The following is a 26,605-nucleotide window of genomic DNA, read 5'->3' on the forward strand; positions in this document are numbered from 1 at the left end:
AGGGCCCTCAGCCTGCTGGTTCCCAAATATTAGGCCCTTTATGACTTCCTCTTGAAAGTGCATAAATGTCCCCCTCTGGCCGGTAGAACGGAATAGCACGTAAGCGTTATACAGTGCCATCTGGATGATATACACGGCCAGCTTCTTGTACCAGATTTTTGTTTTCCGCAGGGCACTGTACGGCTTCAGTACCTGATCTCAAAAGATCCACTCCGCCCATGTACCTATTGTAATCCAGGATACAATTAGGTTTGGAGGTGTGGGTACTGGTACCTCGTACAGGGACGGAGGTGGTACTGTCTCCGTGAATTGTTGTCAGTATAAGGACATCCCTCTTGTCCTTATATTTGACCAACAACATATTTTCGGTGCATATTCCCCTGCTTTCACCCCTTCTCATTACTTGGGCAATGTGCGTTTTTGGGAGGCCTCTTTGGTTCTTGCGCACAGTACCGCAAGCTGCTGTACCTCTTGAACCAAGGGCCTTAAACAGGGGGATGCTAGTGTAAAAGTTATCCACATAGAGGTGATAACCTTTATCCAGGAAGGGGTGCACTAAATCCCAGACAATTTTTCCACTAACACCTACGAGGGAGGGGGGGCATTCTGGCGGTTCAATTCTTGAATCCTTCCCTTCATATACCCTAAACCTGTTAGTGTACCCTGAGGTGCTTTCACACAGCTTATACATTTTTATGCCATACCTTGCCCTCTTACTGGGAAGGTACTGGCGGAATTTAACCCTTCCTTTAAAATGTATAAGGGACTCGTCTATGCAAATGAATTTATCTGGGATGTACATCTCTTCAAATTTGGCACTGAAATGATCAATGACCGGCCTGACTTTGAATAGCCGGTCAAAGGTGGGATCATCTCTGGGTGGGCACTGTGCATTATCGTTGTAATGCAAAAATTTAAGGATCGTCTCAAATCGAGCCCGGGGCATGGCCATACGGTAAAATGGGGTGCTGTACAGAACATCTGTACTCCAATATTGCCTAATTTCTGGCTTTTTTACTATGCCCATATGAAACACCAGACCTCAAAACGTCATCATCTCTACTGCATCTACAGGGGTCCACCTAGCAAATGATGACGTGGGGTTTTGAGCAATAAACTGCTGGGCATATAAATTAGTTTGGTCCACCATTAAATTTATAAAATCATCAGAGAAAAATAATTTGAAAAAGTCAATTTCTCTGAGACCTGTGGAATCAAATTGGATTCCTGGCATGGCCAAAAACTCAGGAACCTGGGGCTCAAAATTGTCTGGTGGTGGGGTCCATACGAGATCAATTATTGGGGGGGGGGGGGTCTCAGCTGCTCTACGGGGGCGTCTTTGAGGGGGTCCCTCATCACCAGAGGAGGAAGAGGAGCTTAAGACGAATCCTTCAAATTCCCCGCTTGCATCACTGGCTGTGTCAGAGTCAGAGGCAAGCATGGCATATGCCTCCTCCGCTGAATACATTCTTCTGGATGACTGGGATGACATTTGGGATGCCATTTTTATTTTTGTGTTACTGGTAGTGAAATGTTTCAACACGTGTATAGTGTAGGGGGGGGTACAAACTTTATTTTAACCCGGGGGGTATGTAGTGTGTATGTAGTGCAGAAAAAAAAAATACTTTATACAAAAAAAAAAAAAATTGAAGGGGTTAAAAAAAAAAAAAAAGGTCCTGCGCCAAAAATTGAGCACAGATGTTGGTCAGTAACGTCCGTCACTGAACAGCGCTCAAAGGCAACAGGAATTTGATCAAAAAAAAAAAAAATAGATCAACCCTGTGCCGAAAAAGCTGATGTACGTCACTGATCAGCGCACAGTGGCCACAGGACACCCACAAAATCACAGTGTGTGTAAAAATTTTTCTTAAAAAAGACCCCACAGCACCCACAAAAAAAAAAAAGGTGATCAGTGATGCGACACTGATTACCAGTGAGGGGCAGCAGGTGCACAACCTTTGGTGCAACTGACAGTGCAACTGGCAGCAACTGACAGGTATATATAAAAAAAAAAAAAAAACATCTGCACCCCCAAAAAGTTGCTGATCACCTCAGATATAGTGATCAGCACAAAAGGCGGGGGCAGCAGACACAAAATTTAGCACTCTCTGTCACACTCTATGACACTCTATGACACTCTATGACACTGCAGCAGCAGCACTGACAGTTATATATATGAAAAATAACCCCTGCACCCCCAAAAAGTTGCTGGGGGTGCACAAAAGGGGGGCAGCAGACACAAAATATAGCAGTCTCTATCACTCTCTGTCACTATCTCTCTATCTCTATCTCTAACTATCTATCACTCTATGACACTGCAGCAGCAGCACTGACAGGTATATATATATATATATATATATATATATATATATATATATATATATATATATATATATATATATATATATATATATATAATAAAAAAACCTGCGCCCCCAAAAAGTTGCTGATCAGTTAATTTATACTGATCAGCACAAAAGGGGGGGTAGCAGTCAGTTATATAAAAAATATATAGCACAATCTGTCACTATCTCTCTATCTCTCTCTCTCTATCTCTATCTCTCTATCTCTATCTCTCTATCTCTAACTCTATTACACTGCAGCAGCACAAAATATAGCACTCTCTGTCACTCTCTCTAGATCTCTATCTAATAACTCGCAGCAGCACAACACAGCACAGCACAACACAGCACAGGATGTCACAAGAAGAAGCAAGATCCAGGCAGTGATCAGGTAAGTATTTAGCAAGGTTCTGGTCAGTATATGGCGGCAGCTGGGCACGGTGACCGCACTGCATGCAATTCCAGACCGGAATGGCGTCTGCAGTGCAGTCACCGTTAGTTTAAACCCCCCTCCATGGCTGTGATTGGTCCGTCGGTCCGACGAACCAATCACGGCCTTTGGGGGCGGGCGGGGTGAGGTGGGGTGACACCAGTGTCACCCTTACACCCCGCGGTGATTGGTGCTGTACTTTACAGCACCAATCACCTCCGATCCCGTGTCACCGGCGAACGTTATTCGCCGGTGACACAGAAAACGCTGTGAATGGCTGTTCACACTGAACAGCCAATCACAGCGATCGCCGACGGGGGGGCGGCATCGCAGCCCCCCCTGGGCATGCAGGGACATGTCTGCTGTCAGGGACAGCAGACATCGTCCCTCTGTCACTGCGTCTCTAGACGCAGTGACAGTTTGAAGTCATGACGTATATATACGTCATGTGTCGGGAAGTACTTCCCGGCCATGACGTATATATACGTCAAATGTCGGGAAGGGGTTAAAACACAGCTGACAGTTTAGAAAATAAAAACACTTGCTTAAAAAAAAAAAAAGCTCATGTAACATTATATAGGAGATTTTTGGGCAACGGCTCTGTGTCATGGTCCCTGATGGATGAATTCAAAAAGTGTGTTCTCAAATCAACAAAAGCAAACAATGGATCCTAGGTCTATAGGTGCCAATACACGGTGCGATGTGTTGTAGGTGCGAGTTGAACTATACCAGTGGTCAGGGAACTCGGTCCTCATTACACCACGCAGTGCAGGTTTTGCAGGTCTCCACACAGAATCACAAGTGAAATAATTAACTCCACCTGCAGACCTTATAAAATGTGTCTGAGTAATTAGTACACCTGTGCACCTGCTGGGTTACCAGCAAAACATGCACTGTGTGGGGTAATGAGGACCGAGTTCCCTGACCACTGAACTATACAAGGAGTCCTATGCAATTTGAACTTCAGTGCTATGCAATGCTTTGAGATTTCAATTGTATGCCATTTAAACTGCACAATTAGGACTAAATTAGATGTAATTAGTTCATATCGCATATAAAGTGCTACAACAATGATGCAATGCGGTGTAGTAGAAAAAGTACTGCACATACTTTTTGTACTATGCAATATAAAAAGTACACAGGAGTGCGGATTGCAAGCCCCACAGAAACAGGGTGCAATTTTAACTACATGCAATGAGTTTTGGACTTAAAAGTTAAAGATGCATAAATAAATCACACCGTGTATGGGCCCCATATGAGCTTGCTCTTTTCGTACAATGCATAAAAGGCTGCCAAGCAGTTGTGAACTATTAAGAGGCACGCAAGCACTCATCTCAAATCTGAACTCTTCTACTGTTCAGCGCCATACACACAGGGCGACCCGGCTTTTTGTGCAGAGCGACGTGCTGCAGCACAAATGCTCAGCAAACCACAATGCTGTGTGCTGAACGGGGATTTGCCTATTTTTATAATAGTCAAAGCCCCGCAATCTGTTGAAAGCCAGTGCAAGCACTTTCTTTCACAGACGGCGATACAGAGGCGCAGGACCGCACATCAGCATCGCTGCAGGGCACACAAAGACGTAGCGCCCCCTGCTCCTTTTCTTAGCAATCTAATCAGATATCTTACAAAAAAGGCTGAGATCGCCCAGTATGTATGCTCCTTTAAAGTGTTCACTCCCATGCAGTATAACCAAAGAGAGTTTACAAAAGGCCATGTGGAGAAAGCCAGCTGTCAGGTTTTTAGACAGCACAGGCTGGTGATTTTACAATGGTATCCGGTGTAATATTAAGGCTATGCATAGGTTTGTGTATAAAGATTGTTGGTAAACAGTCTGATGTAACCAGGACCCAAACGATCGCATCATTCTTATTCAGCAGTGCATGGCCTGGTTTGTAATTATATCAGATATGCCTTACCCAAACACCTACAAATAATCGCAGGGTTCACAAATGTTATAATTACACAATTTCTACCTAGAAGCTATTGGCCAGAGCAAAGATACTTTAAGAGTAATATGTTCACAAGGCAGGTGTCAAACTTAATATACATTATTTAAAAACATTCAAATTCAAATAGTTAATTCTAAAATGCGATTGTGAAGGTATAACACTCAAAATATGAATCCAATGTTGTGCCCTGAAAAACTGTTTCATTTTTCAGGTGTATAAAATATAGTTTAAAGTTGCACTACTACGGAGTTGTGCCAGCCTTCATGCCACTATTTATCCTAGATAGGGTGTCACAAAACAAATTATGTTCATAACTTCAAAATGGCGACAGAGTGGACCATCCACAATGACGTACTCCTCTTGTGATAAGTTTTTCCAATTAACAACGGTATCCTATTGGCCCCAATGCATTTTTAGCAGATAAAAATGGCTGATATTGCAATTAATGACCAATCATAAAAGATGGGGTAATAAACTCAAAAGGGTGTTAGAGGGTCCTGTACGCAGACTTACAGTCTATAGCAGGCATATTCAAAGTGTGGCCCTCCAGCTGTTGTGAGACTTCACATCCCAGCATGCCTTGCCATAGTTTTAGCATTACCTAATAGCAAAATGGTGGCAAGGCATGATGGGACTTGTAGTTTCACAACAGCTGGAGGGCCATAGTTTGGACATGCCTGGTCTGTAGGGATAAAGTCAGTAAACATATAAGAAGTGCTTTAAGAGCTTTCATATCTGTTCTACATGTATCCCAGGTCACATGAAAATGTTCACACTTCCCCAGAAATAAAGTTTTAGTTGTTGCTGACAAATGCCCAATAAATTTATGTACGCAAATAAGTAAAACTGAACGCCCAAATGCTACAGAAAAACACAGACCGCTGCCAAGCAATGGAAAATTCCCAGCACTGGAAGATCCACATTTTTAAGTGTTTAATCACACCGTCAGGGTATATTTATGCCTGGAGTGTAGAGAATTCATTGTTGCATAATATATACTGTAGACAGATACATACAAAATACATAACAAACAGAGCTTACACTAGCTGCATGTAGCAAGTCATCCAAGGGGCATATCAGAATGAATGGGCAATAAAAAGCAGAACTAATTCTGCCTAGTGATAACATGGATTACATTATGCATATGTGGTCAAGAAATCATTTTAATTATCCAATGCTATTAAGTGTGTAAAAGGTGCAATGAATTAGCATGATACCAGAACAGATTTGTTGTGAGAAATAGAGCTAAAACAGAAATTCACCCATTCCAAAAAGCACATATTGGACCAGTCACCACACACTGTAAAGTGGTAACCGAATCTACGACATGCAACTGGTAACTAGTTACAATAAGCTATGGCCATCTTTGATAGCTCATATTAGTGTCAAGTCTGGCATCCTTTTAGCTTTACAATAGGATTTCTGGCTCATAAAGGAAAATCACATTACAATGTGCAGCACATAAATCGCGTATAAATTCTGTTTTGGCAGATGTCCAAAAAACCATGAAACACAGCATTTGACAAAAGGTGTTATGCTTTTATATTCACACAGCAGACTTGTAACTGTTGCACAGGTGCTCCCTTTTTAATGGAAGTCCCATAAACTCCAATTCATTTTGGTATTTTAAAGACTAATTTAGATTATATTCCTAGAAAACAATTGCTACTCTTAACAAACAAATGGATTTTTATTGTTTTAATAATTAGGAATCACTGAGGACAAAGAGTCATCTCAGCAGTGCAGTCTCACCTGGTAGCGTAACTTGCTCTATTCCCTCTAGTGGTTTTTGTTTTGCCTCACAACAATTAATGTAATTCAATTAATGATTTAATTAGTGTAGCTAGATTAAAGCACACATGGGCAAATCCGAGTGGCACGTGCAGAGGCAAAGCAAATAAATGACGCACTACTTGCACATTTCAATTGCAATAAAAACATTGTAATACCCCTTTTACACCAAGGAATAACCCAGGTTGGACCCAGGTCGGACCCAGGTCAGCGTTGGTGTAAAAGGCGCCAATCCAGGTCCAGTAACACTGGTCTCCTACCCAGGTCCTGACCAGGGTTGAACACTGGTTGGACCTGGGTCGTAGGCGGTGTAAATGGTCCCAACCCAGGTTGGGACATCCAGGTAGTGTTGAAAGGATACCAGAAGTGCTGGATGCCTTTCCACAGTGCGCTGCAGTGGCAAAATACAGCAGTCAGGAAGGATACGGGCAGTGCACACAGAAATCATAATTGGATGCAGTATCATTTATATATTTTTTTTGGGGGGGGGGCTGGGGGGAGCACATGGGTGATACTGCACTTTTATTTTATACCGCTATGTGTGCTTGAGCACTGAATAAAACTTTTTAAAAAATATTTTACAAAATAAACAAACCAACATTTTTCAATGCTAACTTGTCATGTCTTTTAATTTTTATTTAAAATATTGAGGGAAGGTTGGATGGCAGTTTATTAGTCCTAAAATGGACATTTTTAATGTCATCCATAGGGAAAAGCAGGGCTGACCCAGGTTCAGTGTAAACGGTGCAGACCTGGGTCCGACCTGGGTCACATTGCTGTGTAAATGGGGTATGAAGCTGGGTCCAACCCTGGAAACTCCCGTGTTCACAGACTAGGGACCGACCAGGGATTTTGGTGTAAAAGGGGTATAATATACAAAAGTGAAGCATCCCCTTAATCTTAATCACTTAATACATAATTGAAGCAAAGTCATGTTGCAATAAATGCACAGGGTACTCCTAAACTGCATATTTACTATTTCAACAGTGTAAATTTGAAGTGACCCATAAGTCCGCAAAAGGTGGAACATGTTTTGGTTAGTTTAAGGGGCAATTTCAAAACCCAGAATGGATGACATTTTCTGGGCATGTTTCTTTATTAAGCGAAAAACTGGACCCGGCTCAGAAACAATGGGGAGGAATTCAATTGTTAGCACCAGCAGCTGTCCAGCAATTGTTGTGCCTGCCTGGCTTAACAGCTGCTGGCGAGTTTAAAGGTTACCCATTTCATTGCTAAAACTCTACTTTTTGCATTGTGACCATTAGTTTTGTCAGTTTAAGCTGTTTTATGCAACTAAACCCAAACAGGAGTACAATCAGCGCAATAACCAGCACCAATTGAATATCACCCCTGCAATCTCTCATCACTTTAGACAGCAGATTGGGTGGTAAACAATACGCGCACGGGCTATTTCTTGGACCTTGATGGCCAACGTTGACACTCCAGATGTTTTTAAACTACACATCCCAGCATGCTCTGCTTCAGTTTTGCTATTTTGGCCATGCTAAATCAGATGCAGAGCATGCTGGGATGTGTAGTTCAACAACAGCTGGAGTGTCAAGGTTAGCAATCAAGGTTCCAGGATGTCATCCTTCACAATGGAATTGGGTCTTCCAGCTTACCATGGGCTCTTGGAGATTATGTTATCTCCAATAGCAGATTTTCATCAGCAATTGGCTCTTTTTATGCATGACCCAGGTCATAACTTTGAAACAAGAGGCAGGGCACAGTCCCAGTAATACCACTGGCCAATTGAAGGGGCACAGAACCTGGGACTATTTAACTAATATCGCTGCCGCAAAAACCCGGGTATTTGCCAGGGCAAGCAGTAATTTTCCATGTCCTGTCTCATACCATGTTCTCATTGCCGCCCCTGCAAAATCCCGGGTTTTTCTTGCCGGGTTTTTGGCGGGGCACAGAGAATGGATACTTTTCTACCCCGTTATACAGCACCTTAAACCCGGGAAATTCCCGTGTATGACGCGTTCACACTGCTTCCCCTGGTCTGCCCTGCCAACAAGTGTGTGAATATAAAAGCAGCTTTGATTGGCTGTTGAAAAAGTAGCTGTGATTGGCTGTTTTAGAAAGCAGCTGTTATTGGCTGGCTGAGGATGATGTCATATAAAGTGGCCTGTTTTTTCCAAGCACACTGCATTGCTGGAATCATGGCTGATGAGATGCTTTTGTTTTGCACCATTTTGCTGTTTCATGCAGCAAATGAGAGCTTGCTGCAGCTGCTTACATTGTGCTACCTTGCACAATGCACTTTAAAGAGGAGGAGAGCGCAATTTCTTGCTGAGAGAGACAGTGCTCGCCTTCATTATGTGCGAAGGAGAAGAGCTTTCATCACCTCCAGCGTTACCTCCATATTGAGGTCAGACGCAGCATGAAATGGACGTCACGTCACCTGATCACATCCGCCAATGAGCTTCTTTTTTTCCATCATGTTTGAAAAACCCGTGTCTGCGCTGTTCAGACTGAAGTACACCCGTGTATTACCCAGGAAAAACCCTGCAAAAAACCCGTGTGTAATTCCCGGGGCATAACACCCGGGAATTTCAAAAGGACGCGTTCACACTGAGACACGACACGGGAAATTACCGCTCGCCCTGCCAAATACCCGGGTTTTTTAGGCAATGAGAACGGGGTATCAGTGTGAAAGGGTCTTTGTGAAATTCCCGGGTGTTATGCCCTGGGAATTAGACATTGCTTTTTTGCAGGGTTTTTCCTGGGTAATACACGGGTGTATGGCAGTGTGAACAGCACAGACACGGGTTTTTCTCACAAAATGCAAAAAAGCAAGTTCATTGGGGATGTAATATGTGACAGTCAGACAATAAAAGCTGGTTTTTAAACAGCCAATCAAAGCAATTTGTACAAGTTTCCCAACACCCAATCAAATTCCACACACTTGTTGGAAGGCAGACCATGTAAAGCAGTGTGAAAGGGGCAGACACGGGAAATTCCCAGGTCTGAGGTGCAGTGTGAAGGGGGGTCTGTGGAGCTGACAAGCTCTGTGCCCTGCCAAAAATCCAGCAAGAAAAACCCGGGACTTTGCAGGGGCGGCAATGAGAACGCAGCATAATACCACTTTTACACCAGAATCCCGGGTAGGACCTGGGAATTTGAACATGGAAAATTGCCTCAGACTGTTTACACTACACTTCAATCTGGGCTACTCCCTAGTAATGCCCTTTTACACTGAAAACTGATCAGCCCGGCCTTTCCTTGCTGCTCTCATTAAAAATGGCAGAGGAACAGAACCCGCGTTGTTATTTTTTTTAAACCCGGATTAAGCCACTGGGGAAAAGGTGTAGTAGTAGTAGTAGACCTTTTCAGACATATGCTGGACCCAGGACAACGCACTTTCCAGCAAAAAAAAAACCTGGCTAAAAAGGTGCGTACACACGGGGGCGATTTTGTGCAAAATCGCGGGAAATATGGTCGCTGAGCGACCATATTGCCCGCAATGGGAGTGTGCACCGGTTATATATCGCCGGGTGCGTGCTCCCGTTTTTGCCCCTGTGGTGATCGCTGGTCGCAGGAACATGCTCCTGCGACCAGCTGATTTCCACTGCCGGGCTCCTCCCGGCAGTTTCTTTTTCATCAGCGACCATCTCTGGGTAATCGGGTAATGACCATGTGTGAACAAGGACAAGTACAGAAAGCCAGTATCGCTGTATGAGCCGGAATGAAAATCGGGTTTTAGGCCTGAAATGGGTATATATGCACAAATAGAAGTCTACCGACCTGCCCTTTTAGCAGCCCATACACTAAAAGGTACATACTTTTTGCATGTGAGACATACAACCTAATCTTCCTCAAAGGCAGGATGACAGTGGTGACAAGCCTAAAAAAAATGACAAGCCTTAAAGCCTAAAAATACCTCCATATTTTCATTACACAACCACATAAACTTATCGGTGTGGCTTTCATACAAATCTTACATTAATTCATGCACTTAAAATGGAGGAGGAAATTAACAGCAAATCGCTAACATGACTTGTAAACTTAAATAGCAATCTATATGACAATTCGTTTTTTGTTTTTATATAAAATCCACCATGTTCCAATCACGACCAGAAGATAAATGTAAACAAGAAAACCTATAAAAATGAACTCCTAGGAACTGTAACATTGTGGGAAATCAGTGACTTACTAAAGGGACTGGCAAAACAGCAACCTTGCAAATATTGCAGCTGTCCGAAGACCTCATTTATATGAAAAGGGTATATACTTTGTGTAGTCCATATTAAGCCGCTAAACATCATTAAGCACATTCACAGGAAGTCACCAATGCCAAATGAGAATGTCAAAAAAAAAAAAAGCACACAACATCCATTTAAAAATTAATTCTTAGGACATAAAATATGTACTAATACACAGGCCTATTACTAATGAATTTATACTAACAGGATGAAATGAAAACTACAAAGCATCTGCATAAGAGAATGTGTACAGATAAATGTGTGAAAACACTACTTACACTACAGTGTCTCCATTATAGCATCCCCCATCAGTGATGCCACAGACATGCTCACTGGCCTGAAGTGAAGGAACAAAGCCCTGACGTCAATTACTGGAGATTTAGCCCTGATCATCACAACACACATTGGGAGGACAGAAATCCACTGCTATTTAGTTCCGGGGCTAAACAGACACACAAACCCGAGTTATAGCTGCAGGTCCAGCTCACGGGAAATGTAAATAAGGAAGCTATAATGGCATGGGATAGGTAATAAATCTTCAGCCTCTGACACTGTTGTTAATATTTCATCAAAACAGAAATGGTTTGAAACCCAAATGAGGAAAAGGAGGATTTGTAGGACACCTGAACGCATAATTCTATATCCATGTAGACATTGCTTTCACTGATTGAGCAGAGTCAACAGAGCTTACTATATCAGACGGGTAGAGATGGGGGGAGGATAGAACACTTTACATGTCTCCACACAGACTTCCACCCACAAACCCTTTCACTGGAGTCAGGAAAATATGTTTAACTATTAAATTACAGCTAAATAACTACTAAGGGACTGCCAGTCCGTGGTCATAAGCAAAGAGTGTCTTCCTACCTCCCCCACAAGCCTGACACACATTTCATGCCAATGCCCAGACTGTTATAAATAGGGTCTGGGGGAGGTGTACACATTACATATCCTGATGGGGCAATCCACTCACTGGAAATCCCATCAACTGCAGATTAACTGTTTTCATGCCAAACAATACGACTTGTATACACAACTCAATTAACACTAGAAGGAATAGATTTAATTAGTAAACAAAGTGAGGGAATTCAATTCTAAGTGATATGCAACTGGACAACATTTCTGTAGGCTGGCTTTTTGCGGCAATGTTTATTTTTTTGGTGCAAGGGAAACTAGCAAAGAAGGCGGGAGCAATATAATGTTCTGGAACAGCATATTGCTTTCATCACATTGGGAAAAACGCAACGGTTTTTAGGTGCCCAAAAGTAATGGGAGCACTGATAGCCGAGTGATGTGGATGCCCATTATTTCTGTTCGCACCCTCCTGAGGTGGCAAACAGAGAGATACACCCAAAGAGAAAACTGCCAGCATGATTTTTGCCTCTTTATGCACCTATGCAGAAGCATAGTGGCATAACGTGCACAAAAAAAAAGGGTGTAGTTGGCACTTGTGGTCCCTGTGCCATTTAAGCACGAGAATCCAAAAACAACTGAAGGTACTTGTGTATTTTGGCGGCGCCCATCGCATACCATAAGGCATACGATGGTATGCGATGCGACGCGATATTGTACAATGCCATACAATTTTATAATTGTATGACATTGTATATGGCATACAATGCCATACAATGCGATGCGATTAAACATTGTATAAGCACCCTAATGGGTGCTTACAATGTTAAATGCACCCCCCCGCCACTATAAACGTGAACCCGAAGCGTGGCAGTACGCGTCCTCCGACCTCTTCATACCCCCACTATCCACGTCGGCGTGGAGTTGAGAATAGAAAGTGTGGCGAGCGCAGCGAGCCCCGCGGATACCTGTGAAGGCCGCGAGGGGACTCCGATACCTGTGAAGGTATCCGCGTCCCCTCGCCACGCTTCGGGCTCGGTGGCTCGCCACACTTTCTATTCTCAACTCCACGGCGACGAAAAGGTCGGAGGACGCGTACCGCCGCCCCTCGCTGGCAAGCTGCGCTCGCCACGCTTCGGGTTCACGTTTATAGTGGGGGGGGGGGGTGTGGCGTGTGGGTGCATTTAACATTGTAAGCACCCTTTAGGGTGCTTATACAATCTTTCATCGTATAGGGGGCAAAAATCGCGTCGCATCGCATGCCATCGGGTGCATGGCATGCGATGCGATTAAAACATCGCGCAATGGAAATCGGGGGCGCCACTATAATACACAAGTACCCAACTGAATTTACCCCAGTGTAACAAGCCAAGGTGGACTGGCTACACCAGTGATGGCTAACCTTGACACTGCAGATGTTGTTTAACTACAAATCCCAGCATCAGTTTAAAATAGTAAAACTGTAGCATGGCATGCTGGGATGTATAGTTCAGCAACAGCTGTGGTGTCAAGGTTAGCCATCACTGGGCTAGACAATTACTATAAAACCACATTGTTAATATTAAGAGGGGGTGCTCAAATGGATGAATGCTCAGTTCCAGAACAGCACATTGGGTGCTCTGGCAAAGCTTGTAACGCTGGCACATCGTTAATGGCCAATATGCACACAGCTGAGAATCGCAACCATTCACATCACTAGAATACAGGCCAAGAACACACAGAAATGAGAAGCCTGCAGCTGCTGCACATCCTCTTGGCATGCAGACCAAAACAGCCACTGTCCAAAGACCAGGAATGAAGTATTATGACTGGAAGCAGGTCCCTACATACTAGTACAATGACACAGTATCAGTGCCACAGAGAAGATGTACACCTACAGCCGCTGATGGGCACTATCTCAGCTACTCCTACACAAGGAAACCCCCTGTCCTTGCTGACAGGGAGGAGGAGACAGAGGGTGACCCCCTGCTGTGGGGTGATCGGGTCACCAGCATCTGCAGACATGGGGGAGGGGTGGGTGGCCCGCGGAGCTTACACTCCGGCAATGGCGGCACCCGGGGACAGACACTGGAAGGGAGGAGGGAAGAGAGGGGATTGATGATGGCGCAGTGACCGGGACAGAACCGTCCTGTGTTCTTACCTCTAGCTCCACCTCCTGCGAGGCCTCCGGCCCGGGCGCTGCCACAGCACAGACTCCGTCACCTCCTCCCCCCACCGAGTGTACGGGGTATTATCCCAGCGTCTCTCCTCTCAGCGGCTGCTCCAAGCCCCGGGTGACCCTCCCGCGGTCATGCCCATGTCTCACGCCGCCGCTGTGTAATGCTGGCTGCCCTTAACGTAAGGCTGCTGCGGCTCCGGATCTCCCCGGTGTCTCTCTCTCTGTCTCCCGGTTTCGGTGTCTCTCAGTGACCGTTGGGAGGGGCTCCCCTCCAATCACGTGACGCGCTGAGGGCGGGGCCTCACTCTCCCTAAATCTGGGCGGACACCGTCTCGCGGCTTAGGCGGGCCGAGAACGAATTGACGTCATTAGAGAACTGGGCGGCTGCCCGCAAAGCGTCGCATACAGGAGACAGGGTGGCCATTTTGTTGGTGTCAGCATTTGCTGCCTATGCGTTTTTTCGAAGATACCTCAGCGTACTTTAACGTTATTTGTATGTAGGGAATAAAACAAATAAATATATTATATGTTTTAGTTATAATTATTTACATAGTAATTATGGAGGTTTACTCCACCTAGCGGAAAGAAGAGATATGACATGATATTCCTTCTGTGTGAAATTCCTCTTGTCCCTTTATCTCAGGCATTCCCAACCACGGTCCTCAAGGCACACTAAGGGCTATTTCACACGCTCCGGTTCCTGCCGGGCGGTGAAAAACCGTACGGCCAGGAAGCTGTGCAGCACACAGTAGATTATCATGGAGGGGATGTCCACAGCCCGGCAGCCGTCCCTTGCAGTGGCAGGATCCGGCTGCAACCGTGCGGCCGGGCCGTGGCCGTCCCGTGTTAATGGACACAATAGTGTCCATTCACAACTAATGTGTGCGGCACGGCTCCCTGGCCGTGTGGGATTTCGCCGTCCGGCAGGAGTCGGAGTGTGTGAAACCGGCCTAACAGTGCAGGTTTTTGTTTCAGCACAGGTGGATTAATCAGAATCACTCAGGTATTAATTAAATCACCTGTGCTCAAGCCTGGATATCACTAAAACCTGTACTGTTGGTGTGCCTTGAGGACCGTGGTTGGGAATGCCTGCTTTATCTGCTTCAGAGCCAATTTATGCCCATTATACCCAACCTAGCACATAGGTTCCTCATGTCATTGAACACACAGTATAGCATCGAGACCTTCTCTAGACGTCGAGTATACCTGCCAGATGAGCCATTTAGCCGCTGGGGAGTTGTACAAAGGTTTCCATTTGGTATGCATGATGTATTTTGCGTATAATCTTCGCAATAGGCGGGGGGGGTTTGGGTTTTTCCAGTTTTGTGCTATCGCTGCTCTGGTAGCTATTAATATATGTCCATGGACATATCTATCTGTGGAGGGGATTCCGTCTGGATCAGTGTGGAGCAGGGCTAGTGAGGGTGATACCGGGATAGAAATTCTCAAGACCTTGGAGGCCAGGGGCAAACGCAGGATTTTCAGAAGGGGGTTTCCAGATGAGCAGAGCAAAGCACGGAGATGGACACTTAGGTGACCCAGTATATGCCGCGTCAGTTAAAGTATTATAGATAGACCAAATGTATATAAATAATAATAATAATTAAAATATATATATATATATATATACAAACATATGAGTAGAATATATATATATATATATATATATATACACACACACAAACAAACACATACATATATATATATATAATCCATGCAGGGGGGGCGGCGGCACTCAGAAATGAAGAGTCAAACAGCGGGGTATATTACCAACGTTTCAAAACCATATAGGTTTTTTTATCAAGGTGCAGTGAGAACAGTTTTACAAGCGTCAGTGTTCTTACCTAAGTAGGGACTGGCTCCGTTCGTGTCCAGCGTCGGCGCCGGCCGGGGAGGCGCCTAGTGGTGACGTCATCTCCCCTCGGCACGCTTGCCGGGGGCACGGCAGGAGGCCGGTCCAGGGTGAACCAATAACAAACATAGCAATGACGTTTTGCTGTAAAAGATAAACAAACTGTGTGAGCGATCGTGCAAGTAAAAAAAACGGCAAATAAATGTGATAGTGAGCCAAAATATCAATACATCTGTTGCATAGGGAAGTGCCTAGAGGAAACAAAATTGTGATAAAAGAATAATATGAAGGATGGTTACTGCAACGGAAACAATATACATTTCCATTATTGGGATGGGTGTAAGGGGTTCTCATTTACAAAAAATGAATCTCTAATGAATCAAGTACTTCTATCTAATAAGATTATGGTTTTCAAGGAATCCTGATTGCCATTATAGACATCCGATGTCGATACTTCACAATAAAAAAATATATCATAAGAAACAACTCAGTCCCAAGTTTTCATTTAACCCCTTAGGGGCAAGAGTGTCCAACATAAATATCCAACGACTTTCCTTCTGGAGCAACATCAGGGATCGGTTGCCCCCTCTAGCTGGCAGGGGTACATGGTCGATTATTTTATGCCGCAGGGATGTGATAGGATGTTTGGCCTCGCTAAAATGTCGGGCAACCGGCTGTTCACTTTTGCCTGTAATAATCGCGTTCTTGATTGCAGATCTATGGGCCGCTGCTCGCTCTTTAAAAGTGCGGTCGGTTTTGCCGACGTAATGTCGGCCGCACGGGCAGCTGATGAGATATATAACATATCTACTCATACAACCAAGTCGGTGTCTGATTTTGAATTTTTTTCCCGTATATGGATGATAGAACACATCTCCTGAGATCATGTGGCTACATGTCGTACAGCCACAACAACGGTAGCAACCTGGCTTGGGTCTCCCTAGGAAGGTTACAGGATCTTTTATCGGGTATTGTATGTTATTGTGCACTAACAGGTCCTTGAGATTTTTCCCTCTCTTATAGGCACTCATAAGACTTTTAGATTGTAAGGCAGGTAATGAGTGGTCTGTTTGAATAATCGGCCAATACTTTTTCCCAATGTGGTCTATCTTATTGCTATTGGTATGATAAGTTTTGACCCATATGTGCTTATTTTGCTGGTTTCTCTGCGGTTTTTGAATTAAGGTAGATGCTCTGGTCATAGCGGCGATGTTATTCTTGGTTCGGAGGATTTCTTCTTGAGGATATCCTCTCTGTACGAACTTTTGAGCCATCTTGTCAAGTGCTGGTGATACCTCTCCCTCCTCACTGGTGATTCTGCGCACTCGCAGCATTTGTGAGTGAGGTAGTGCCTTGATCAGAGGTGTTGGATGGTGGCTGGTAGCAAGTAAAATTGTATTTCTATCTGTCGGTTTGACAAATAGTGAGGTCTTAATCTTGCCATCCTGGAGACTGATGTTCACGTCAAGATAGTTCACCTGGGAGGGATGCATGCAATGGGTGAATTTGATGGGCGAATTGGTGGTGTTATGCTCATTGATGAGGTCAGTAAATTCTTGTTCTCCGCCAGCCCAGATGACCAGCAGGTCATCTATATACCTGGTATAGAATATGAGCTGGCTGTTAATGGCTGGATTCTGTGTTAGCAATTGTTGTTCAATATGAAACATGAACGTATTGGCGAACGATGGGGCCACTGAGGACCCCATCGCACACCCCCGTAACTGCAGGTAGAATTTACCGTTGAAAAGGAAGAAGTTCCTCTTGAGCGTCAGCTCCAACAGCTGTAGAAAAAAGGCAATGTTGGGTCCCATATATAGTGTATTGTTGGTCAGCAGTTGACGCACAGCCTCCAATCCGTCCTGGTGCGGAATACACGTATATAAATTAACCACATCGATGGTACCCATCAGGCATGTTTCTGGTATAGGTCCAAGGGCATCCAGTTTAGCTAGCAGCGCATTGGTGTCTTTTAAATATGTTGGTTCATTTTGAACACAGGGCTGCAGAAAAGAGTCTAAATAAATAGATATTGGCTGGTACAGGGACCCTCGGGCAGATATTATGGGTCTCCCCGGGGGGTGTACCAGAGTCTTGTGTATTTTGGGGTTGAGGTATAATAGCGGTGTGATAGGGAATTCTGTAGAAAGTGCTTCTTTGGTTGAACTGTCAATAATTTTCTCATTTACCGCCTTTTGTAGGATGAGATCTAGCTCCTTCTTGTATTCAATCGAGGGGTCGTTGTGTAGTCTGGTGTACGTGCTTGAATCGGCTAGTTGCCGCTCTGCTTCTGCCACATATTCACTTGTGTTGAGCACCACGACTGCTCCACCTTTATCCGCTGATCGGATGCAGATGGTGGGATCTTTACTTAGACCTTGGACTGCCTGCCATTCATGTTTGGTGAAATTGGTATGAGTAGGATGAATGTTGGGCAGGGTAGCTATGTCCTTCTCCACCATCCTGCAAAATGTTTTGATGGAGGGGTTATATGACATGGGCTCAAATTTAGATTTTTTGCGCAGCTGTGCTGGAAATGGTGGATATGGTGCAGCCGATGACAATGGCTGATCTTCTTGGGGCTTGTTTTGAAAGAATTCCCGTAGCTTTAGTGAGCGCTGCAGTTTGAATTGCTCAACCTTCGTGACAAAGGGATCCATTTTGTTGTTAGGGACAAAACTGAGTCCTTTTTCTAGGACTGATTTTTCAATGGGAGAGAGGGGTCTGTCGGATAGATTATAAATTAATTCTTCGGGTGACGTGCCGGTTGGAATCGCACTTTTGTGCCTCTGTCTCTGCTTCTGGCCCCCCCGCCTCGTGTGGGCCCTGGGTCTCTTGGAGGTAGGGCTTGGGATGGCCCGCCTAAAGGGATAGAACCAGAGTTATGGGTGCCCACTTCTTGATCTGAGGGTGAGGATCTGTCATCCCGAGAGGAGTCACTATCAAGGAATCTCCTATTGCGGGGTAAGAACTTGCGTCTGGGTGGTGGCCGTGCATTGGAGGTCCCTCCTGTAAGCCATGGGTAGATGGAATGCCTGGCATAGTCGTCATTGACCTTTTCCTTTTTGTTCTTTTTGTAAAGAATAAGTTCTTTTTTATACTTGTCCATTTGGATATTCAGTTTTTCCAGCCAATTTGTGGTTGGGTCTGCTGTCAGTTGTTCTTTGTGTAGGGCTTCAAAGGTGCTGACTTTATCTCTAATGACCTTAAGCTCCCTTGACACTTCTTCGATGACAGCGACCATAAGGTCAAAGGAGCATTTGTTAAGAATTGACGTCCAGGTCTTGCAGAACGGTATACTATATCTCCCAATGGTGGGCACGTTTTTGACCCGGAAGCCACGGGGAATTTTTTTCTCCCGGATATATTCCGACAATGTTACCCCATGATAATAAAAATCTGTCTCTTTGCGCTTGAGTTTTGCCCATTCCTGATAAAGATGCGCGTGATCAGGCGTTTCACTAGGGCAGGGGAATTCATCTGTAAATAATAATCTGTCATAATCGCTATCGGAATAGCTAAACGTGGCTCCATGCAGTAATTCAACCCGGCTTTGTGACTGGGCGATGTGTGTAGACAGCATAGGCTCAGGTTCCACTTGACTCATGACTTGAATAAATGCCGACAGGCTGATGTCAATGTTTATATTGTTGATGCAGTCAACACAAAGTGCAGTGCAGGAAAGTGCAGTGCAAAAAAAGTGCAGTGCTAATTGAAAAGTGCAGTGCAATATAAGGTATAAAAATTAGTGACTGGTGGCTCTGAGTGCTGATTACAAACCAGCACACAGCAGATTCCCAGGGTTCACAACTCGACTTAGGAAAAGATAATAGAAAAAACTCTGGGTGCCTGCCAAACTAAGTCCAAAGACTGAGTCTAATATTGCGATGCAGGAGGCTAGCACTCCAATGAGCCCAAATCACATAGGCAGATTTGTGGTAGAAAGCTGTATAAGGTCCGGTGCCTTCCAGGGAGGAAACAGTGTCCCTCGTATATAATCCATGCAGGGGGGGCGGCGGCACTCAGAAATGAAGAGTCAAACAGCGGGGTATATTACCAACGTTTCAAAACCATATAGGTTTTTTTATCAAGGTGCAGTGAGAACAGTTTTACAAGCGTCAGTGTTCTTACCTAAGTAGGGACTGGCTCCGTTCGTGTCCAGCGTCGGCGCCGGCCGGGGAGGCGCCTAGTGGTGACGTCATCTCCCCTCGGCACGCTTGCCGGGGGCACGGCAGGAGGCCGGTCCAGGGTGAACCAATAACAAACATAGCAATGACGTTTTGCTGTAAAAGATAAACAAACTGTGTGAGCGATCGTGCAAGTAAAAAAAACGGCAAATAAATGTGATAGTGAGCCAAAATATCAATACATCTGTTGCATAGGGAAGTGCCTAGAGGAAACAAAATTGTGATAAAAGAATAATATGAAGGATGGTTACTGCAACGGAAACAATATACATTTCCATTATTGGGATGGGTGTAAGGGGTTCTCATTTACAAAAAATGAATCTCTAATGAATCAAGTACTTCTATCTAATAAGATTATGGTTTTCAAGGAATCCTGATTGCCATTATAGACATCCGATGTCGATACTTCACAATAAAAAAATATATCATAAGAAACAACTCAGTCCCAAGTTTTCATTTAACCCCTTAGGGGCAAGAGTGTCCAACATAAATATCCAACGACTTTCCTTCTGGAGCAACATCAGGGATCGGTTGCCCCCTCTAGCTGGCAGGGGTACATGGTCGATTATTTTATGCCGCAGGGATGTGATAGGATGTTTGGCCTCGCTAAAATGTCGGGCAACCGGCTGTTCACTTTTGCCTGTAATAATCGCGTTCTTGATTGCAGATCTATGGGCCGCTGCTCGCTCTTTAAAAGTGCGGTCGGTTTTGCCGACGTAATGTCGGCCGCACGGGCAGCTGATGAGATATATAACATATCTACTCATACAACCAAGTCGGTGTCTGATTTTGAATTTTTTTCCCGTATATGGATGATAGAACACATCTCCTGGGATCATGTGGCTACATGTCGTACAGCCACAACAACGGTAGCAACCTGGCTTGGGTCTCCCTAGGAAGGTTACAGGATCTTTTATCGGGTATTGTATGTTATTGTGCACTAACAGGTCCTTGAGATTTTTCCCTCTCTTATAGGCACTCATAAGACTTTTAGATTGTAAGGCAGGTAATGAGTGGTCTGTTTGAATAATCGGCCAATACTTTTTCCCAATGTGGTCTATCTTATTGCTATTGGTATGATAAGTTTTGACCCATATGTGCTTATTTTGCTGGTTTCTCTGCGGTTTTTGAATTAAGGTAGATGCTCTGGTCATAGCGGCGATGTTATTCTTGGTTCGGAGGATTTCTTCTTGAGGATATCCTCTCTGTACGAACTTTTGAGCCATCTTGTCAAGTGCTGGTGATACCTCTCCCTCCTCACTGGTGATTCTGCGCACTCGCAGCATTTGTGAGTGAGGTAGTGCCTTGATCAGAGGTGTTGGATGGTGGCTGGTAGCAAGTAAAATTGTATTTCTATCTGTCGGTTTGACAAATAGTGAGGTCTTAATCTTGCCATCCTGGAGACTGATGTTCACGTCAAGATAGTTCACCTGGGAGGGATGCATGCAATGGGTGAATTTGATGGGCGAATTGGTGGTGTTATGCTCATTGATGAGGTCAGTAAATTCTTGTTCTCCGCCAGCCCAGATGACCAGCAGGTCATCTATATACCTGGTATAGAATATGAGCTGGCTGTTAATGGCTGGATTCTGTGTTAGCAATTGTTGTTCAATATGAAACATGAACGTATTGGCGAACGATGGGGCCACTGAGGACCCCATCGCACACCCCCGTAACTGCAGGTAGAATTTACCGTTGAAAAGGAAGAAGTTCCTCTTGAGCGTCAGCTCCAACAGCTGTAGAAAAAAGGCAATGTTGGGTCCCATATATAGTGTATTGTTGGTCAGCAGTTGACGCACAGCCTCCAATCCGTCCTGGTGCGGAATACACGTATATAAATTAACCACATCGATGGTACCCATCAGGCATGTTTCTGGTATAGGTCCAAGGGCATCCAGTTTAGCTAGCAGCGCATTGGTGTCTTTTAAATACGTTGGTTCATTTTGAACACAGGGCTGCAGAAAAGAGTCTAAATAAATAGATATTGGCTGGTACAGGGACCCTCGGGCAGATATTATGGGTCTCCCCGGGGGGTGTACCAGAGTCTTGTGTATTTTGGGGTTGAGGTATAATAGCGGTGTGATAGGGAATTCTGTAGAAAGTGCTTCTTTGGTTGAACTGTCAATAATTTTCTCATTTACCGCCTTTTGTAGGATGAGATCTAGCTCCTTCTTGTATTCAATCGAGGGGTCGTTGTGTAGTCTGGTGTACGTGCTTGAATCGGCTAGTTGCCGCTCTGCTTCTGCCACATATTCACTTGTGTTGAGCACCACGACTGCTCCACCTTTATCCGCTGATCGGATGCAGATGGTGGGATCTTTACTTAGACCTTGGACTGCCTGCCATTCATGTTTGGTGAAATTGGTATGAGTAGGATGAATGTTGGGCAGGGTAGCTATGTCCTTCTCCACCATCCTGCAAAATGTTTTGATGGAGGGGTTATATGACATGGGCTCAAATTTAGATTTTTTGCGCAGCTGTGCTGGAAATGGTGGATATGGTGCAGCCGATGACAATGGCTGATCTTCTTGGGGCTTGTTTTGAAAGAATTCCCGTAGCTTTAGTGAGCGCTGCAGTTTGAATTGCTCAACCTTCGTGACAAAGGGATCCATTTTGTTGTTAGGGACAAAACTGAGTCCTTTTTCTAGGACTGATTTTTCAATGGGAGAGAGGGGTCTGTCGGATAGATTATAAATTAATTCTTCGGGTGACGTGCCGGTTGGAATCGCACTTTTGTGCCTCTGTCTCTGCTTCTGGCCCCCCCGCCTCGTGTGGGCCCTGGGTCTCTTGGAGGTAGGGCTTGGGATGGCCCGCCTAAAGGGATAGAACCAGAGTTATGGGTGCCCACTTCTTGATCTGAGGGTGAGGATCTGTCATCCCGAGAGGAGTCACTATCAAGGAATCTCCTATTGCGGGGTAAGAACTTGCGTCTGGGTGGTGGCCGTGCATTGGAGGTCCCTCCTGTAAGCCATGGGTAGATGGAATGCCTGGCATAGTCGTCATTGACCTTTTCCTTTTTGTTCTTTTTGTAAAGAATAAGTTCTTTTTTATACTTGTCCATTTGGATATTCAGTTTTTCCAGCCAATTTGTGGTTGGGTCTGCTGTCAGTTGTTCTTTGTGTAGGGCTTCAAAGGTGCTGACTTTATCTCTAATGACCTTAAGCTCCCTTGACACTTCTTCGATGACAGCGACCATAAGGTCAAAGGAGCATTTGTTAAGAATTGACGTCCAGGTCTTGCAGAACGGTATACTATATCTCCCAATGGTGGGCACGTTTTTGACCCGGAAGCCACGGGGAATTTTTTTCTCCCGGATATATTCCGACAATGTTACCCCATGATAATAAAAATCTGTCTCTTTGCGCTTGAGTTTTGCCCATTCCTGATAAAGATGCGCGTGATCAGGCGTTTCACTAGGGCAGGGGAATTCATCTGTAAATAATAATCTGTCATAATCGCTATCGGAATAGCTAAACGTGGCTCCATGCAGTAATTCAACCCGGCTTTGTGACTGGGCGATGTGTGTAGACAGCATAGGCTCAGGTTCCACTTGACTCATGACTTGAATAAATGCCGACAGGCTGATGTCAATGTTTATATTGTTGATGCAGTCAACACAAAGTGCAGTGCAGGAAAGTGCAGTGCAAAAAAAGTGCAGTGCTAATTGAAAAGTGCAGTGCAATATAAGGTATAAAAATTAGTGACTGGTGGCTCTGAGTGCTGATTACAAACCAGCACACAGCAGATTCCCAGGGTTCACAACTCGACTTAGGAAAAGATAATAGAAAAAACTCTGGGTGCCTGCCAAACTAAGTCCAAAGACTGAGTCTAATATTGCGATGCAGGAGGCTAGCACTCCAATGAGCCCAAATCACATAGGCAGATTTGTGGTAGAAAGCTGTATAAGGTCCGGTGCCTTCCAGGGAGGAAACAGTGTCCCTCGTATATAATCCATGCAGGGGGGGCGGCGGCACTCAGAAATGAAGAGTCAAACAGCGGGGTATATTACCAACGTTTCAAAACCATATAGGTTTTTTTATCAAGGTGCAGTGAGAACAGTTTTACAAGCGTCAGTGTTCTTACCTAAGTAGGGACTGGCTCCGTTCGTGTCCAGCGTCGGCGCCGGCCGGGGAGGCGCCTAGTGGTGACGTCATCTCCCCTCGGCACGCTTGCCGGGGGCACGGCAGGAGGCCGGTCCAGGGTGAACCAATAACAAACATAGCAATGACGTTTTGCTGTAAAAGATAAACAAACTGTGTGAGCGATCGTGCAAGTAAAAAAAAACGGCAAATAAATGTGATAGTGAGCCAAAATATCAATACATCTGTTGCATAGGGAAGTGCCTAGAGGAAACAAAATTGTGATAAAAGAATAATATGAAGGATGGTTACTGCAACGGAAACAATATACATTTCCATTATTGGGATGGGTGTAAGGGGTTCTCATTTACAAAAAATGAATCTCTAATGAATCAAGTACTTCTATCTAATAAGATTATGGTTTTCAAGGAATCCTGATTGCCATTATAGACATCCGATGTCGATACTTCACAATAAAAAAATATATCATAAGAAACAACTCAGTCCCAAGTTTTCATTTAACCCCTTAGGGGCAAGAGTGTCCAACATAAATATCCAACGACTTTCCTTCTGGAGCAACATCAGGGATCGGTTGCCCCCTCTAGCTGGCAGGGGTACATGGTCGATTATTTTATGCCGCAGGGATGTGATAGGATGTTTGGCCTCGCTAAAATGTCGGGCAACCGGCTGTTCACTTTTGCCTGTAATAATCGCGTTCTTGATTGCAGATCTATGGGCCGCTGCTCGCTCTTTAAAAGTGCGGTCGGTTTTGCCGACGTAATGTCGGCCGCACGGGCAGCTGATGAGATATATAACATATCTACTCATACAACCAAGTCGGTGTCTGATTTTGAATTTTTTTCCCGTATATGGATGATAGAACACATCTCCTGGGATCATGTGGCTACATGTCGTACAGCCACAACAACGGTAGCAACCTGGCTTGGGTCTCCCTAGGAAGGTTACAGGATCTTTTATCGGGTATTGTATGTTATTGTGCACTAACAGGTCCTTGAGATTTTTCCCTCTCTTATAGGCACTCATAAGACTTTTAGATTGTAAGGCAGGTAATGAGTGGTCTGTTTGAATAATCGGCCAATACTTTTTCCCAATGTGGTCTATCTTATTGCTATTGGTATGATAAGTCTTGACCCATATGTGCTTATTTTGCTGGTTTCTCTGCGGTTTTTGAATTAAGGTAGATGCTCTGGTCATAGCGGCGATGTTATTCTTGGTTCGGAGGATTTCTTCTTGAGGATATCCTCTCTGTACGAACTTTTGAGCCATCTTGTCAAGTGCTGGTGATACCTCTCCCTCCTCACTGGTGATTCTGCGCACTCGCAGCATTTGTGAGTGAGGTAGTGCCTTGATCAGAGGTGTTGGATGGTGGCTGGTAGCAAGTAAAATTGTATTTCTATCTGTCGGTTTGACAAATAGTGAGGTCTTAATCTTGCCATCCTGGAGACTGATGTTCACGTCAAGATAGTTCACCTGGGAGGGATGCATGCAATGGGTGAATTTGATGGGCGAATTGGTGGTGTTATGCTCATTGATGAGGTCAGTAAATTCTTGTTCTCCGCCAGCCCAGATGACCAGCAGGTCATCTATATACCTGGTATAGAATATGAGCTGGCTGTTAATGGCTGGATTCTGTGTTAGCAATTGTTGTTCAATATGAAACATGAACGTATTGGCGAACGATGGGGCCACTGAGGACCCCATCGCACACCCCCGTAACTGCAGGTAGAATTTACCGTTGAAAAGGAAGAAGTTCCTCTTGAGCGTCAGCTCCAACAGCTGTAGAAAAAAGGCAATGTTGGGTCCCATATATAGTGTATTGTTGGTCAGCAGTTGACGCACAGCCTCCAATCCGTCCTGGTGCGGAATACACGTATATAAATTAACCACATCGATGGTACCCATCAGGCATGTTTCTGGTATAGGTCCAAGGGCATCCAGTTTAGCTAGCAGCGCATTGGTGTCTTTTAAATACGTTGGTTCATTTTGAACACAGGGCTGCAGAAAAGAGTCTAAATAAATAGATATTGGCTGGTACAGGGACCCTCGGGCAGATATTATGGGTCTCCCCGGGGGGTGTACCAGAGTCTTGTGTATTTTGGGGTTGAGGTATAATAGCGGTGTGATAGGGAATTCTGTAGAAAGTGCTTCTTTGGTTGAACTGTCAATAATTTTCTCATTTACCGCCTTTTGTAGGATGAGATCTAGCTCCTTCTTGTATTCAATCGAGGGGTCGTTGTGTAGTCTGGTGTACGTGCTTGAATCGGCTAGTTGCCGCTCTGCTTCTGCCACATATTCACTTGTGTTGAGCACCACGACTGCTCCACCTTTATCCGCTGATCGGATGCAGATGGTGGGATCTTTACTTAGACCTTGGACTGCCTGCCATTCATGTTTGGTGAAATTGGTATGAGTAGGATGAATGTTGGGCAGGGTAGCTATGTCCTTCTCCACCATCCTGCAAAATGTTTTGATGGAGGGGTTATATGACATGGGCTCAAATTTAGATTTTTTGCGCAGCTGTGCTGGAAATGGTGGATATGGTGCAGCCGATGACAATGGCTGATCTTCTTGGGGCTTGTTTTGAAAGAATTCCCGTAGCTTTAGTGAGCGCTGCAGTTTGAATTGCTCAACCTCACTATTTGTCAAACCGACAGATAGAAATACAATTTTACTTGCTACCAGCCACCATCCAACACCTCTGATCAAGGCACTACCTCACTCACAAATGCTGCG

At 44.7% G+C, this 26,605-nt stretch overlaps 1 protein-coding gene across 9 annotated transcripts in view; it reads right to left on the reverse strand.

Moving 5' to 3' along the window:
- Window positions 1-14,017, reverse strand: part of AFF4 (ALF transcription elongation factor 4) — an 86,421-nt gene extending 72,404 nt beyond the window's left edge. For 7 of the 9 annotated variants that reach the window (XM_083181961.1, XM_083181953.1, XM_083181954.1 and 4 more), the window contains exon 1: window positions 13,716-14,017. The gene's annotated coding sequence lies outside the window, so the exon portion shown is untranslated. The remainder of the gene's footprint in view (window positions 1-13,715) is intronic. The other 2 variants (XM_083181960.1, XM_083181956.1) reach the window with 1 other exon arrangement.
- Window positions 14,018-26,605: the final 12,588 nt, after the last annotated feature.

Source organism: Crinia signifera, chromosome 4 (assembly GCF_055691185.1).
Source record: "Crinia signifera chromosome 4, ASM5569118v1, whole genome shotgun sequence".
In the NCBI taxonomy this organism is placed as follows: domain Eukaryota; kingdom Metazoa; phylum Chordata; class Amphibia; order Anura; family Myobatrachidae; genus Crinia; species Crinia signifera.